The following is a 15,452-nucleotide window of genomic DNA, read 5'->3' as shown; positions in this document are numbered from 1 at the left end:
TACGCTGCCGGTGCGTCACTTTTTGTGACGCACCAGCAGCGTAAAAAATGTGCCTTGTTGCACCATATTTACAAAGTGACGCATCTAAGTAGATGCGTCACTTTGTAAACCCCTGCGCTACATTATAACTGCGCCAGGTATAATGTATGCAGGGGGGCATTCTGACGCATGAAAAGGTCATAGAAGTGACGCATGCGCCACTTCTAGGACACAAATGCCTCAATTTCTTACGCCTGCCTCACAGCAGGCGTAAGACTGACGCAGGCCCTTTCACATGGGACTTGCCCCATGTGAAAGGACACATTGCTGGAGTTGCGTCACTTTTGTGACACACTCCAGCAATGCGTCACTTTTGCGCCATCAGATACGTCAGAAATATTGACGTATCTGTAACTCCATGCGCAATGATGTGTCATACTGTAAATATGACACATCATTGGTGTCGCAAGGAGGGCGCAATGAAAAGTGACGCATCGCTGTTTTCACGCAGCGATGCGTCACTTTTCATAAATGAGGCCCCATGTGTCCATACCATCCGCGTAACACCCATTGGGCGGTACGGGCTTCAGCATTCCCCGTCAGCTGCCATCGGCTGGGCTGCCCTGACTGGAGTTGGTGCCTGCCAGCCTGACCTTCAAGCAAGGTGACCAACGTCTGTAAATTTCACAGACCGCCTGTGATTTGGATCTCACGTTCGTTATGATCCCTTTCACGGACGCCATTTGTCCGTAATTTTGGGCATTGGGGAACAGCACTGTTTCCCTGCGAGTAGCCTCAGCTCCCTGATAGGACTGTCTCGCACTCATCCTCTGAGCACCAGAGCGGCTCCACCCCGCCCATTGTCATTCTGCATACTGGCTGATTGCCACATACAGAATGACAATGGGCCAGTCTGGGCTGTTAAAGCATGTGGTGGGCCTCCTCTGTCCTGCCTCAGTCTAGGTCAGGGCATTCTGTTTTAACCGTACATAAAGAAAAATGTTGCACCTCAGGAAATGAAAGAAATGTACAGAATCCAGTTCATGTAAAGAAGCCATCGAAAGAAGTGAAAAAGAAGGGGTTATAGTTATTTCACATTCTCATCATTTTAGAACTGAAGCATTGTCAATATTATATACAACGAAGCCATAGTTGCTGCTTTTTTATTTTATGCAACTAAAAACCATTGACAAAGCCAATAGTCCTGGCTTATTGTAGGTGTGATGTATTATATATCTGGATGCAATAACAGATGTAGCAGAATACCAGCCGGGCAGCACACTATGCTAAGCACACATTTTGCAGCTACTGTGTTTTAAGCCACACCCTTAATTTCATCGGACTCGCCCTTTGGAGAGACTCCAAGTTTTTTCAACCCACGTAAAGCCATGGAAACAACACCATGTCACAGTTATCTCAGGTACCGGCACTGGGCATCATGTATGGCTCATAACTTCCAAGTTTTCAGATTGTCTATGTGCAAGGGCATAGTGAACCTCCCCCACCCCACCTCTTGCTTTAGGAACTACAGCAAGGGTGAAGTTCTCGATGCACCTCTTCTGTCTGCATTCTGCAGACAAAGCCTCAGCTCATAATTAATGTGAAAATGTGGGTGAGTAAGTAAGTCAAGGAATGGATAAATGGCTGGATGGATTAGTGAAGGAATGAATGGATGAGTGAAAGGGTGAATGGATGGATAATGGGAGAAAGGATGGATGGATGAGTGAGTGGAATGATGCATGAGAGAAAGGGTAAATACTTAGATATCTGGGTGGAATGGTGGATGTATGGGTAAAAGGGTGGATGGATGGGTACATGGGTGGATAGATGAGTGAAAGGATAGATAGATGAGTGAAAGGGTGGATGGTGGGCAAATGAATGAGTGGATGGATGAGTGAAATGATGGATGGATTGATGGATTGATGAATTGATAAGTGAAAGAGTGAATGGATGGATGGATGGATGAGTGAGAGGGTGAATGTAAGGTTGGATGGATAAGTGAGTGAAATGAAAGGTAGATGGGCAAAAGGATGGATGGATGAGTGAAAGGGTGGATGGATGGATGAGTAATAGGCTCAATAGATGGATTCATGAGTGGATGGGTTGTTGGGTGGATGGATTGTTGGATGGGTGAAAGGATGGCTAAGCGAAAGGGGGATAGAAAGACAAAGGGAGGATGGATGTATTAGTGAATGTATGGATAGACGATTGACAGGGTGGATGGGCGAATGGGTGTGTGGATGACTGAAAAGAAGGATGTAAGGCTGGATGAGTGAAAGAATGCATAGATGAGTGAAAGGGAGGGTGAAGAGCTGTAAGAAAATATGGATGGGTGAGTGAAATGGTGAATGGATGGACAAATGGGTGGATGAGTGACTGGGTGATTGGATGGATGGATGAGTAAGTGAAAGGATGGCTGGGTAGGTGAGAGGGAAATGGGTTGGATGGATGAGTGAATGGATGGATGGGCGAAAGGATAGATGGATGAATGGGTGAAAGGGTAGATGGAAGGATAGATGATGCATAGGTTTGGAACTGGTTGAATAGGTTTGAATATGGATTGGCACACAGATAGAAGGACAGAATGAATGGCGAAAGACTGTTCAGTTCAGTTCAGTTCTTTATTTATTTCGGTGGTTAAAAACCATCATAAAAATACATAACATTACATATCCACATATAATCATTTCTGAACATTACAATATTAAAAACGGATTTAAAAATTATTATTATTTACAAGCTTTGATCGAAAGAAGGGAGCGGTTAATTCATATCATCATCCATCAACCCCTTGTATTTCTTAATTTGACCACAGTTTTTAAAAAACTCATAATAGTACACAAGGTGCGCATCTCAGTTGCTCTTTGAAGAATAATAAAGCAGTTTTGGCATGGTAAATTTTTGATTCCTTTAAAATGTCCACCAAAAATCTTCGGCGCGGAATTTTATAAAAATAACAATGTAATACAAAATGAAGGGTGTCCTGCGGAGACCTATTGTCACAGCCGCAGGCACCCTTCTGCTCAATTGTTAACGTAAACCAGACGGGTAAGCTAAAATATTGTGTAACAAATTGAGCCTAAAATGAGTCATTAAAAACCTCTCATGTTGACTGTACATTAAAAAGAGATACGGTTCCATACCCAGTTTATTGCTTACAAGTGAGTGAGCTACTACCGAGGATTTGTTAGAGTCAAGTTCATTCCTCCTGTAATCATATTTTTCCAATAGCTGCTTTTGGACATGAAATTTACAAGAGCTATCAATGTTTGAGGAGTCAGAAAATAACATTTGCCGATCGATAGACTCTACGGTTTCTTTGATGTATTTTAACCAGGGGATTTGCAGCCATCTGTCTCTCCGGAGACAATCCTTGATAATCTGTCTGGTTAATTCAGCGTTTGGATTTAGCCAGATTCTAAACCAGGTCAAAATTGGTCTCACTCTAATCAGGTCAGATATATATGGGGTGCCAAGCTCTTTATGTGTGACTGATGCCGGGATGCTCTGAGGTAGCTTTAATAGTTTCTTTAAGAATTTGTCTTCCTCTACTTGTATCTGGTGTGCATCCCTAAAACCCCACACCTCTGCCCCGTAGGTGGCTTTGGAGGTACTGACCGCTCTATACAGTGTCATCACTTGCTCAGGAGACCAACGACCCATCCTTCGTGTGAAGTTTAGTATGGCACCATTTGCTGAAACAAGTTTCCTGGACCTTTGCTCGATCAGAGGGGCAAACTTAATTTTTTCATCAAACAGGAGACCCAGGTATGGAAAAGTGTTCACAATGTCCAAAGCATGTGTTCCTATTTTGAACACAAATCTCTTGTGAGGTTTTTTCCCTGCCACCATGATGAAACTTAGTCAGATTAACAGAGAGATCCAGATTCCTCATGAATTCAGCAAAACCACTGATTAGAAGCTGGAGGCTCACTGCTGTTAGAGCGAGAAGGACCGCGTCATCAGCGTACAAAAGTACCGGTATATGGCGCGATCCCACTCTCGGGCAGTCAGTCCCCAGTGTCAGCAGGGCACTCTCCAGGTCATTTATGTAGAGGGAAAATAGGAATGGAACCAGGATACACCCCTGCCTCACCCCACCAGAGCACGGCAAGGGATCAGTACTCACCCCCCCGCGCTATAGCGGACCTTGGCAGTGGTGTTCCAATGCAGTTCCTTAAGTATGTTGATCAGGTCTGGATCGATTCCCAGTCTAAACATAAGTGCCCAGAGTTTAGTTCTATTAACATTATCAAATGCAGCTGCCAGGTCCATGAATCCCATGTACAGGGTCCCGTTATCTGATTTGATATATTTAGCCGCTAGAAGGTATAAGTTAAGACATTGGTTACTTGTTGACTTGCCTGTCCGAAACCCGTACTGGGTGTCCACCAGGGTATTATAAGTTTCAGTCCACTCTATCAGGAGGTTGAGAATTGCCCTACCTAGTACTTTAGCTGAGACATCAATCAGCGAGATTGGTCTGTAGCACTGTGGATTGTCCCTGCAGCCTTTCTTGTATATGGGGACAATCACTGCAGTTGACCAAGATCGCGGTAGACCGGATTTAATTGCAGCATTAAGTACTCGAGTCATAATAGGTGCCCATAGATCAGTATTACTTAGAAATAGGTCCGGGGGGTGCCGTCCGGGCCTGGTGCCTTATTACGTGTCAGCCCTAACACTGCTTTTAGGACTTCCGGCAAAGAAAATTCTAACTCGGTTGCCCTGGGTCCCTCCCAGATTCCGTCCCCGATGACTACCTCCTGTTGATTGTAAAGAGTTTTAAAGTGGTTAATCCATTGGTCTGGGAGTATATTGGTGCTGATTACTGGGGAGCTTGAGTCTTGGAGACAGGGTCTGTTTATAATTCTCCAGAATTGGGCATAGTCCCTACTTTCTCCTGCTTCTCTGAGATCTGCCCAGAGTTCCTTTTGGAGAGCGCTCTTCCTTCTCTTAACCTGCATTTTATAATTCTGTCTACAATGGGCGATTTCATTCTTGTCTCTCTGGGCCTTCTTTAAACTCTGTTTTAGTTCTCTTAATGCCCTCGAGCAGTTCGTGTCGAACCATCTAGGTGAAGATAGTTCCTTAATAGGCCTCTTAGTTTTTAATAGCCCTTCCACTATTTTGGTTAGAGATTCAAATGCCAGCACCACTCCTCTGCCCTCTATTGCAAGGTCTAGACAGGTCTCTATCTGCTCTTTCCCTTTACCCACTAGGTTGGTGTAGAAATCTGGCGGGTTAATCATTGCCCACCTTATGCACCTCCCTTGGTCCGTTGGTTGGATTACAATATCCCCCCCCCCCAAATTTTTTACTGGTAGGTCATTATATTTAATTTCCAGAGAAAGGGGATTATGATCGCTAAAGGGGCTCCACTCCGTTCTTGCTCTTATAATCTGTTCTTTAGCAAAGGCAGAGATTACTATAAAGTCTATTATAGACGCACAACCTCTTCCTTTGAATGTGGGTATGAGAGTCTCCCCTGCTTTCGATGGTACCAGATCCATTGTATGGGTAAGCGCAACGCTGTCTAGAAGCTTCATCAACAGTGTGCCCTCTTTATTGTGTTCGAAATGGGGACCCTTTTCTACAGGGCAGGAAGACCAATCAGGAGAGATGGGGAGTTGCTTAGGGCACAGATGACAGTTAAAGTCCCCCATCAGCAGGACAGTTGGTTCAGGCCCCCTGCCTTAAATCTGTTTCCTCAATTAGCCTACTCTCGAGCTCTAATAATATAGGGAAGTTTCCATCAGTTGGACCCTGATTATAAAAGTTTAGAATTAGAAATCTCTGCCCCTGACCCTGGAGTAGAACTGCTTGTATGGTATCTGACGCCCAGTCTGGTTGTGACCAAGTGCCCTTTAGGTCTAGATCTACATATATCACTAGGCCTCCTTTTGCTCTCCCAGATTTCACTTCTTTGGCTGGTCTAAAAAAACATTTATAGCCCTCCAGTTGACAGGAGTCAGAGTCTTGCGCCCATGTTTCTTGAAGAGCTTTAATATGAAAGCCCCTTATGTATTCTTTCCACTCCTTGTTCTTAAGTTTACCCCCCAGGCCTGCTATATTCCAGGACAGAAAGGTTAGTCCAGCCCTATTAGCTTTTCTTCCCTCTGTGCTGGATTCCTTTATTCTACGATCACCTGATTCTGTGGGCTCTGTGGCATTTCCGATCTCGTCCCACTGTTTAGGGGGTTCTTCTAGCCTCGATTTTTGCTCATTCCTAGAGCTAACAGGACCAACCTCTATTGCAGGACATAAAAATTCCCCAGTTGCTGAGGATATTACAGGCTCATTTTTCATAGAGGGTAGTCAGTCATTTTCCTCAAGCGACTGCAAAGGGGCAAATCTGTTTCTCCACTGAGAGTAGTCTCGTGGAGGTAAAAACTGATCAGGGTAGCTTGTGGATCTGGCTCTTTGGGTGTATTGTGGCCTTCCGGGATTCCACATAACATTATCAACGTTGTTGCTGCTCCAACTCCTTGGGTAAAAATACCCGAGCGGGAGCGCACAGATTGTGCTAGTGTGATTTCTGTTGGGATTCTTCAGGATATAATCCACAAGTCTAGTGTCTCTGAAATTTGCTACTATGCAGTCCCCTCTTATGTCCTTTTTCCTACCACCAAGCCATTTAACTCTTCTTACATGGACTATCTCTCCTCTTTCCCCATTATTTAATGGTCTGTGTATGTTCAACCACTTGGAGATTTTCGTATGTAATTGGGAGTGTGATTCTTTGTCTGAGGCCCTAGTTTCCGGGACCCCTGCAAATACTATTACAAAGGGACTGGCCTCTGGAGGTAGATTTATGTGTGGGGGGGGGCTATCTGTGATAGAGAAAGGGTCAAAGTCCATATGGGCTGAGCTGTGGGGACCATTTCTTGGATAGTGGTCTTCCTGCCCCCATTGCATTAGCGGTTGTGGGGGGGCTTTCTCAATGTTTTTAGAGCTCGTCTTATGATTGTATCCCCCTCTCTGCTCTTGGTTAGATCCCCCTCTCTGCTCTTGGGGAGCTTTCGGAGCATCATGTATCTGGGCAATTGTATGTTGGGTATAGCTAACACAGTTGTTATTTGACAGTGTGTTATTGTCAGTATTGTCGTTAGTGGCCACATTACTTGGTTGGTTAGGGCCATTGGGAGGTTTCTTAGTTGTGAGTTCTACTATCTTGCTTTGTTTGGACAGCTCACTCGATATTTTGTCCACCTTGCTTATAATGGGTTTCAACTGAGCAATTATAAAGGTTTCCAGGTGTTTTTTGAGATCTCCTAGAACTTCCTCAATCCATCCTGGTGGGTTTATATTTGTATGCACATTATCTTCTACCAGGATGACCTCTTGCCTATTTTTTGCCCGGCCATCTCCTGTGAGTGGCTTATTTTTTCTCTGTTGTCCCTTGGTCCTCCCCCGTCGTTTGGTTTTCTCTGGGGGGCCGCTTTGCTAAGCCCGGAGGTTTCTATCCCCGGGGAGGGTGGGGGTTGAGCACAGGGAACAGACTCAGTTGCGTTATTTGGTGAGGCTACATTCCCAGTCATATTTGGGCTATCAGCTAGTGTCAGATCTCTAGAAGGAGTTGGGGTAGCTACAATAGGGTTAGGTGAGGAAGTTAGGCTCCTTTCCATGCGTTCTATTTCCCCGGATACCTTCTTTAGCATCAGGTCAATTGCGGTGGGTTTTTTCACTTTACTTGGGGCTAGGTCTTTTGTTTCTGCCGACGTTTGTTTGGGGGTTTCAGTTTGGCGAGCTTTACTCATGACCGAACGTGTTTTAGGGTGATTGGACATATTATAATCTGGCTCTTCTCCTCTTTTCCTCCCCCAGAAGGCAGCCACGAATCCTTATAATGAGTGGCCCGGTGCCTCAACACTTAACATATGATATAAATGGCTTGTGCCCCCGCCCCCCCTCTTCCTACAGCAGCAGCTTGAAGTCACAGTTTCTTTTTTTAATATTAGATACAGGTGACCAGTCCAGATCCACAGTAAACAGTACCTGTCACAATGAGTCCGTGCCAAGGGGGGTAGCCCGTCCTGTCCTTGGTCGTCCCCGGACGGCCACAGACGGCCCACCCTCTGCCCGGGCTCAGCCCGGCGTCGCCCGCGCGCGTCCCGTGACGCGGGAGGATCTGGTGACCTTTAAGCGCCTCCGGGCGCTGGCGAATGACGCTATTGCAGAGCGGCGGGGGAGAGCGAGATGCAGGTGCGTGTGTGGCAACAAGACCACTCCGGGCTGCAGCAGGTCAGCAAATCAGGAAATTCCCCCAGTCACGAAGCTAACCCCGCTCCTCTGCAGGATCTGAGGAAACCACGGTGGCAAACGCTCCCCCCTCTCGGTGGCCGCTATTGCAGAGCGGCGGCGGGGGAGAGCGAGACGCAGGTGCGTGTGTGGCAACAAGACCACTCCGGGCTGCAGCAGGTCAGCAAATCAGGAAATGCCCCCAGTCACGAAGCTAACCCCCGAAAGACTGAATAATGGATGAAAAAATGAATGGATGCCACACCCCCGGGTGAATCAACACACCATCCCAAACCGACACATAACATCAGGCAGCAAGCGCAGAACTCGGGCTTGAAATGATCCTTCTGCCTGCCAAAAAGAAGAAACGAATTCCTTGCATAGTGCCGTGGTGCCACAAGAGACATTCCACTGTGTGTGCTACAAGGAAACAGAGCGAGCAGCTCCCACCTGCCCTGAGGTCATGAAAGATGCATGAGGGCACAGCTCTGTGCAGCCCTTCTGTGGGGAAAGGCTGGTAAGACAACATAGCCTGCACTTACAGACAAAAGCACCGACGTGACTTGAGTCCCTTCCACCACAAATGTTTTTTCTTTTAAAATTTTGCACCCCTAAGAATATCGTGCAAGAGGCAACCCCCACCTGGGGCCCGCCCAGATGACGCCACTGCCTACCAGTATGGATCACATCTGACTCTTACACCTTGTGGACCACAGTGTCTTAAGTAACATTTCCTATACATTGTCTTTCACATTTATGAGCCATTGTCTCTACATAATGTGTGTGATGTAACGCACTCTGACACCCTGCCGTACATACTTCGAATGAGTAGCTATCATTTCGATTTAGATGACACACAAGGCCACCTTGCATGGCTTTGAGTGGCCTCATAATTCATGACTAAGGCGATGCAGCACAAATCACTGAGTTGCCGTACTCTGCGCCCCGAAGGCGTTCTATGGGCGTTGCAGTGAGTTTCCCCATGCAATTCCAATGGAATTTGACGATGCCTCAGATTTTAAAAGTCATGTAAACCCGGGGCAGCTCCAAATCCGTACTCTTCACAAGATGGCACCTAAACGAGGAGAAATATGTTCATTTCTCTTCATTGTTCCATCTTTCAATGTGTGCTGCATTGTACAGCACACATAGACAAAGGAAAACACCTATTAGAATGGTTTTTGGGCAGGAAGGTGCCCCTTCCTGCACAAAACAATCCTGCATGCAACAGAGGCACTCTTGCACCATGGTTCAAGGGTGCCTGTGTTGGCACTGGGCTTCAGGAACGGCACCAGCACAGGGTGAAAAGACAAACATATGATGCCTTCCTGCCATATCACTTTGGTTTAGGGCAGCACAGCCAGGGGTCTTGTTGCTCTGCCCTATTCCAAAAACCCATGAATAAGCCACTAAGAGGTAAGATAGTTGTCATGTGCACCCTAAATGTGCCCTAGATTCTTATTATACATGTAGAAGCATAATAGACTATTAAATCAAATGCAAGACATTTATATACAGTGCTCAAGTATTTCAAGGTACTGCCATGTGCAATAATAAAAGGAGGTATAGTGAAATTAAATATTGCCTAGGATCACACCATTTAGTCAAGCAAGGAAGCTGGGATTTAACTCGTTTTTTGATTTCTCATTGTGAATTTCAGACATTAGATGGCTATTACTTTCTCATGTTTTACATCACAGGTCAATGCTTTATTTTTAATTCTTGCTGCATGAGGTTGAAGTGTGAGTGGCAGTGAAAAGCCTCAAGCAAACGCGGCTCTTTTTGGTCTTGAGGGTCAAAGAAGACCTCATGGTGAGCCAGAGCACGGCATCTGTCTTGATCCTGGCTTGAACCTTCAGTCACTCAAACCAACTCTAAAGCCAGCCGGACATGGATTTGAAATTGAAGTCTAATAAAGGCATCTTACCTTTTCATCATTCTGGGCTCGATAAAATAGCTAACCCAATCCTGCAAATCTATAAAATATCATGTAGCCTGTGTAATGTAGAACACAAATGTATATATTTAACTTAAACAGTTTTACAATATGTTGTATATTAGAACCCCTATAAATAAAAATCTCTAAAGTACAGAAGCGCATCAGTTATATTGCTTTTTAAAAATCACAGCACTTGCAGATATCTTAATTATTTTGTGTGCTGTAGAGTAATGGTTAGTCATTCAGAATTAGGTACAGCTTTAAAAGGACCATCATAATGCTTTTCAAAAACATTTGAGATATATTTTTTAAGTGTAGTAGTTTGTAGTGCCCACCTTTGTACCATGCTTAAAACTTTGTGTTATATGAATATGAGTGGTTAAAGCCACCGATTATGTTTGGCCTAGTTAATTTCGCAATGTATGATAGCTCCTGGTACAGCACATATCCACATCGCAAGCCCCACAACCACAACATTTTTTCCCAGGTACATTTCAACAGGTTTTCCTTTCCAAAATGTACCTGAGAAAAACTTTGCTGGGGGATAACTGCCTTCCTTGTAAATAACAGAACAGACAACAGTAAAACCTGTATCTTATGTCCCATTTTTAGACAAAACTCACAATTGATGCTATTTATCACACCGGATAAATTGAGACCCCCCTCTTAGTATCTAACTTAACATATGCAATAGATATCACACTCTCCTCCAAACCATTTGTAATCGGGGCCTAAGTAGAATTACGTAGTTTACAGTACAAAATTGTGTCGTCCTAATCAGCATATTTTCAATATTTCAATGTGTTGTTGGGAAAAGATACATGCATGCAATATTGTTAGGTACACTTACGTTTGGAATGGAGCCAAGAAGAGTGAGAGATGCAAATACCTACCACCAGTACATAGGTGACTGACTCAAATTTACAGGGTTGTCCGGATTTGGGACTGCTTTGCGGTAGGCGTGTCACCTTCTACAGAATAGCCTGGTCTTTACTGCATCCCTGAAACTGAGGTGGTGTTGGATGTTTCTTTGCAGGGAGTGAGTTTTAAAATGTTTCTTTGATGACAGAGAAGGATGTTCCATCAGTGTGTAGCTTCCTGAAGGAAATTAATGAGGGCTGGGATGCCAGTTTTGAGGCCAGGGTTCTAGTCTGTGTGTATCAGTGAAGCTGTGTTTAGATTCCCCTGTTGGTAATGAAAAGTGATTTGAAAGAGGAACTTCTGACCAAGTAATTTGAGAGCCGGAGATAGTAGGGCAGGCCAAGAAGAACCCCTTGGAAGTAGAAGCTGCCCACCTTCTACATAGGGCCTCAAGGCACACCTCTCATGATCCTCACTATAAAAGTTACATTTAGCTGAGGAGACAGCAGGAGGGAAAGTGGAAGGGAGAGATGACTTCTTTGAGGACGGAGGCCAGCATTGTGGCCTGTCTTCTGCAATAGTGTATAGGGCAGAAGGCTATGCTAGCAGGAGGGGCAGAGCTTAAAATGGATAATATTTGTGAAGGTCCACATATCCTACCCTTGGTAATCCCAGATTGACACCCATCTGTGATGTGGGGGTATCATCTATAATCAAGCTTGTGTACTCAGTTTTTATCCTTAATCTATGTTATTAGAGCAAATCTTATTAAACATGGGTTGTGTTTCTTGCTAAATGACTACCCAAGAATTTCAAATATCAAAAGTATTTGGTGGGAGTTGTCACAAGTACCAAATAATATATATGCAGCATTCTGGGGCATATTCTCAAGGAGCTATCACCAGTTTACCTGCGATAGCACCGCAAAAAATATCGCCACAGAGGACCTCTGCAACTATCGATGCAGGTGGGATGCAGAGTAGGCGTTCCCGTGCAAAAAAGCCACAACAACACCACTCCGCAACATTCACAACGACCAGCCAGATCGGCGATAAGATCAGAAAACAGGCGATAAGGCACGTTAGCAGCAGGAGACTAACACCTGCTCTGACATGGTGTAAAGTCAGATCACATCCTGCACCACAAAAGGGAGGCCAGAGCCCAGAGTCACACATGAAGAACAAAAGATGCCATGGAGCCACTAAACACGTGGCCCGGACACCCAAGAGGGCCACAACACCCACCACCACCCCAGGACCACCACTCACCCCCGGTCTCCAACCACCCCCCGACCATCACCAAGTCAGCGCAGACAAAGACCCAAAATGCACCAACCTCACAGACCCAACACCAGAGAATGTCATTGCCCACTACAGACCCGAAAGGACAACCATCCTTTGCATCCTGACCACCATTGTCCACAGGCTGACGGTACCAACACAGCGGACAACCAACATCCCACCTCAGACAAAGCTGCTGACCGTGATGCACCTGTTGGCCACTGGTACCCTCCAACCACCATCCGCACGAGTCGGAGGAGTCACACAGCCAGCCCAATCCAAGTCCCTCACAATGGTCATGGATGACACCATCAGCTTTGTACCCCACTATCTATACTTCCCACACACTGCGTAGGAGCAGCTGGAGACCAAGCAAGGCACGTGTCAGGGGGCAATTGACTGCACACATGCCCTACTTGTGCCCCCTAGCAACACTGCACACAATAAGCGCAACAGAAAGTGCACGTATGCCACCAATGTCCAGGCAATATTGGAACACCAAGGAATCCGCGCCAACATCACCGCCAACACCCCAGGCAGTGTGCATGAGCCCTACCCCTTCTGACAGTCCATCATCAAGCTGCGCTACCAGGATGGCACCCACGGAAATGCACTACTCGTTGGCCAATACCAAATGCACACACCACACACCTCAACTCCACAATCATGCAACTCACAACACAGGAAATGCACACGTCACAAGCTCACATAAAACATGCACAACCACCAGACACGACAGCACAACTTACTGTGGGAACCTGGGCCAGCCATGTACATTAGCCATCAACGGCATGTCACCTAAGCCACACAATAGCAGGATGTGGGAAGAGGTGGGGACCAGACATGTGTGAAGGAGGTAAGTGACAGTTGAATATGAATGCACACAATGCCAAGTGTGGGGTGGTTGTGCTGGACAGACTGCAGTATGCAGACCACACACATATCCATGTCGACAGACCCTACTGATGTATGGCGTGCAGTGGACAGTGGACGCAACAATGTCACCCCAGCCAGTGTGAGAGATCAAGGAAATGTAGCTTGTTACGTCCCCTCATAAGCGTGAGCGGAGTGGGCTGGCCCGGTGTACGCCAGGCCTGTGTAGGGGTGTGAATAAAAGGCACGTAACTCTGGGCGTGGCCCTCTTCCGGAATGCCCAACGTCTCTGCCAGGGTGGCGCCTCTCACCCCGCCACAAGGCCGTCCCCGTGAGCGGAGTTGCCTGCGACCCTGTGCGCCTTCTGCACCCCGGGACGCTGGTCCCCGAACCAGTCCTGCCCGCCCCTGCGCACCCAGGCCTCAATGCCCACCTGCCGACACCGGCGTGTGGCGAAGAGGGCCCACCATGTGCCGGTGCAATCTCCAAACCCGAGGGCCGCGACCTTGGCAGCCTCCTCCAACAATCACAGCCTCTGCGAGCAATGTCAGCAGTAACCCTGTCACGTTGACATACTCCACCGGCACACACAGTGGACAAGTAGGTCACACATTTGGAACTGAGTCTTGATTACACCATGGCAGAGTACATTCATAATGGATGAGTTCAAGTCACTGTACTCCCTTTGATGTGGTGACACCAAGTCTGTGCATAGCATCACAACCACACATGCATGTGGGCCCATGTGGACTACTGCCCTTGACCTACGCTGCGCATGAGTAGGTCACACATTTGGAACTGAGTCTTGATCATGCAATGCCTGGGTACACATGGCAATGCAGACTTTACATCACTGTACTCCCTTTGATGTGGTGATATCAAGTCGATGTATAGGATCACAACCACACGTTTCTGTGGCCCCTTGCTGGGAACGCCTACCGCCTACACTGCGGTCGAGGTGGTCGCACAATTGGAACTGAGCATCGATTTTTCAATGGCAAGAGTACATATTGCATGCAAGGAGAGGTGTAAGAGGATGAAGTGTTGCAGTCAGGAGCAAAAAAGGCTCATCGTTACGGAGGTGATCATACACTACTGACAACTGCCCAGGTGTCACTAACTCTGTGCACCGCGAGCCAACGACACATGGCTGTGGGCCACTGCTGACCGCTGCCTCAGGCCTACACTGTGGGCCAGTAGGTCACAGAGTCTTGATTTAGCAATGGCGGAGTTCATATCAGTGTACTGGCATCATCGCAGACTGCATCCCCTCTCAGCCCCGGTGCCACTAAGTCTGTTCCCCCACATTCATGGACACTCACTGGTCGTACATTGGTGGTGTCTGAGGCTATGGACTAGGGGGTAGTGTCATCCTCATGTTGCTGATACTGAATTGGTTCTGGCTATGAGGCTGTCACTTGCCCCCCCCACCATTTGCTGCTTCTGGATAAAATCAGACCTTCGGCATCATGCCCTGGAGGACACCTTCCACTTTCCCCCGCAACCCTCTGCCACATTCCCTTTCAACATTGATGTGGACCCACCCAGTCTGCGTGGCCCTACCTCAGTGCACCGCAAGTCACCGTCATGTGGCATGGTGCCTGTGCCGGCCACTGTGCATCCGGGGTCACTAACTCTGTGCTGGTCAGGTCTGGGACCCCTTCTTCTGAGATGTTGTATAGCCTCTGAGGCGATAGCCCTGGGATCATCAATGCCATGTGTCTGTGGCCCTGCACTGTCCGCTGCCTCCGGCCTCAACTGCGGCTCACCAGGGCTCACACATCAAATCGAATCCTGACCGGCCCGGACGTTGCATCACCGCAGGAGGCCCACGCCACCATCGCCAGGACCACCTCCAACCGCCATCTGCCAGAGTCGAAACTATGGTACTGGCAGACTGACGGAGTTGCTCACACCTGTCGTGGATGCCATCTTCTGCCTCATCCCCTGCTCAGCCCTCCAGGTGCCACTGACTCAGTGCACCGCAACCCATGGACCTTTACTGATTGAGTTTTGTGCTGTGGAGAGGTTGTGCAGCAATGTCACCTCAAGCAGTGTGGGAGACCTGGGACATTGATGAGGAAGATGATGCAGGTCTAACACACCCCACTGCATTCTGCATCAGGAATATTTCGAAGGGACACAATCCCAGACTTTTTCTTCACATAAGTGCTCTCAGCTCTAGTGCCCCAGTGCTCTCAGCTCTAGTGCCCCAACCTCAGTGAACTGCAACTCACGGTCACTTCTATTTGCATGTTGGGTCACCTCTGGACTTGCTC

General features: G+C 47.1%; 1 protein-coding gene across 1 annotated transcript in view; it reads left to right on the top strand.

Moving 5' to 3' along the window:
* Window positions 1-15,452, top strand: part of MAMDC4 (MAM domain containing 4) — a 569,927-nt gene that overhangs the window by 73,946 nt on the left and 480,529 nt on the right. The gene's annotated exons all lie outside the window — the stretch shown is intronic.

This window comes from Lissotriton helveticus, chromosome 5_1, assembly GCF_964261635.1.
Source record: "Lissotriton helveticus chromosome 5_1, aLisHel1.1, whole genome shotgun sequence".
Classification (NCBI taxonomy): Eukaryota; Metazoa; Chordata; class Amphibia; order Caudata; family Salamandridae; genus Lissotriton; species Lissotriton helveticus.
The sequence above is the reverse complement of the archived record's forward strand: the minus strand, read 5'-3'. Positions and strand labels throughout refer to the sequence as shown.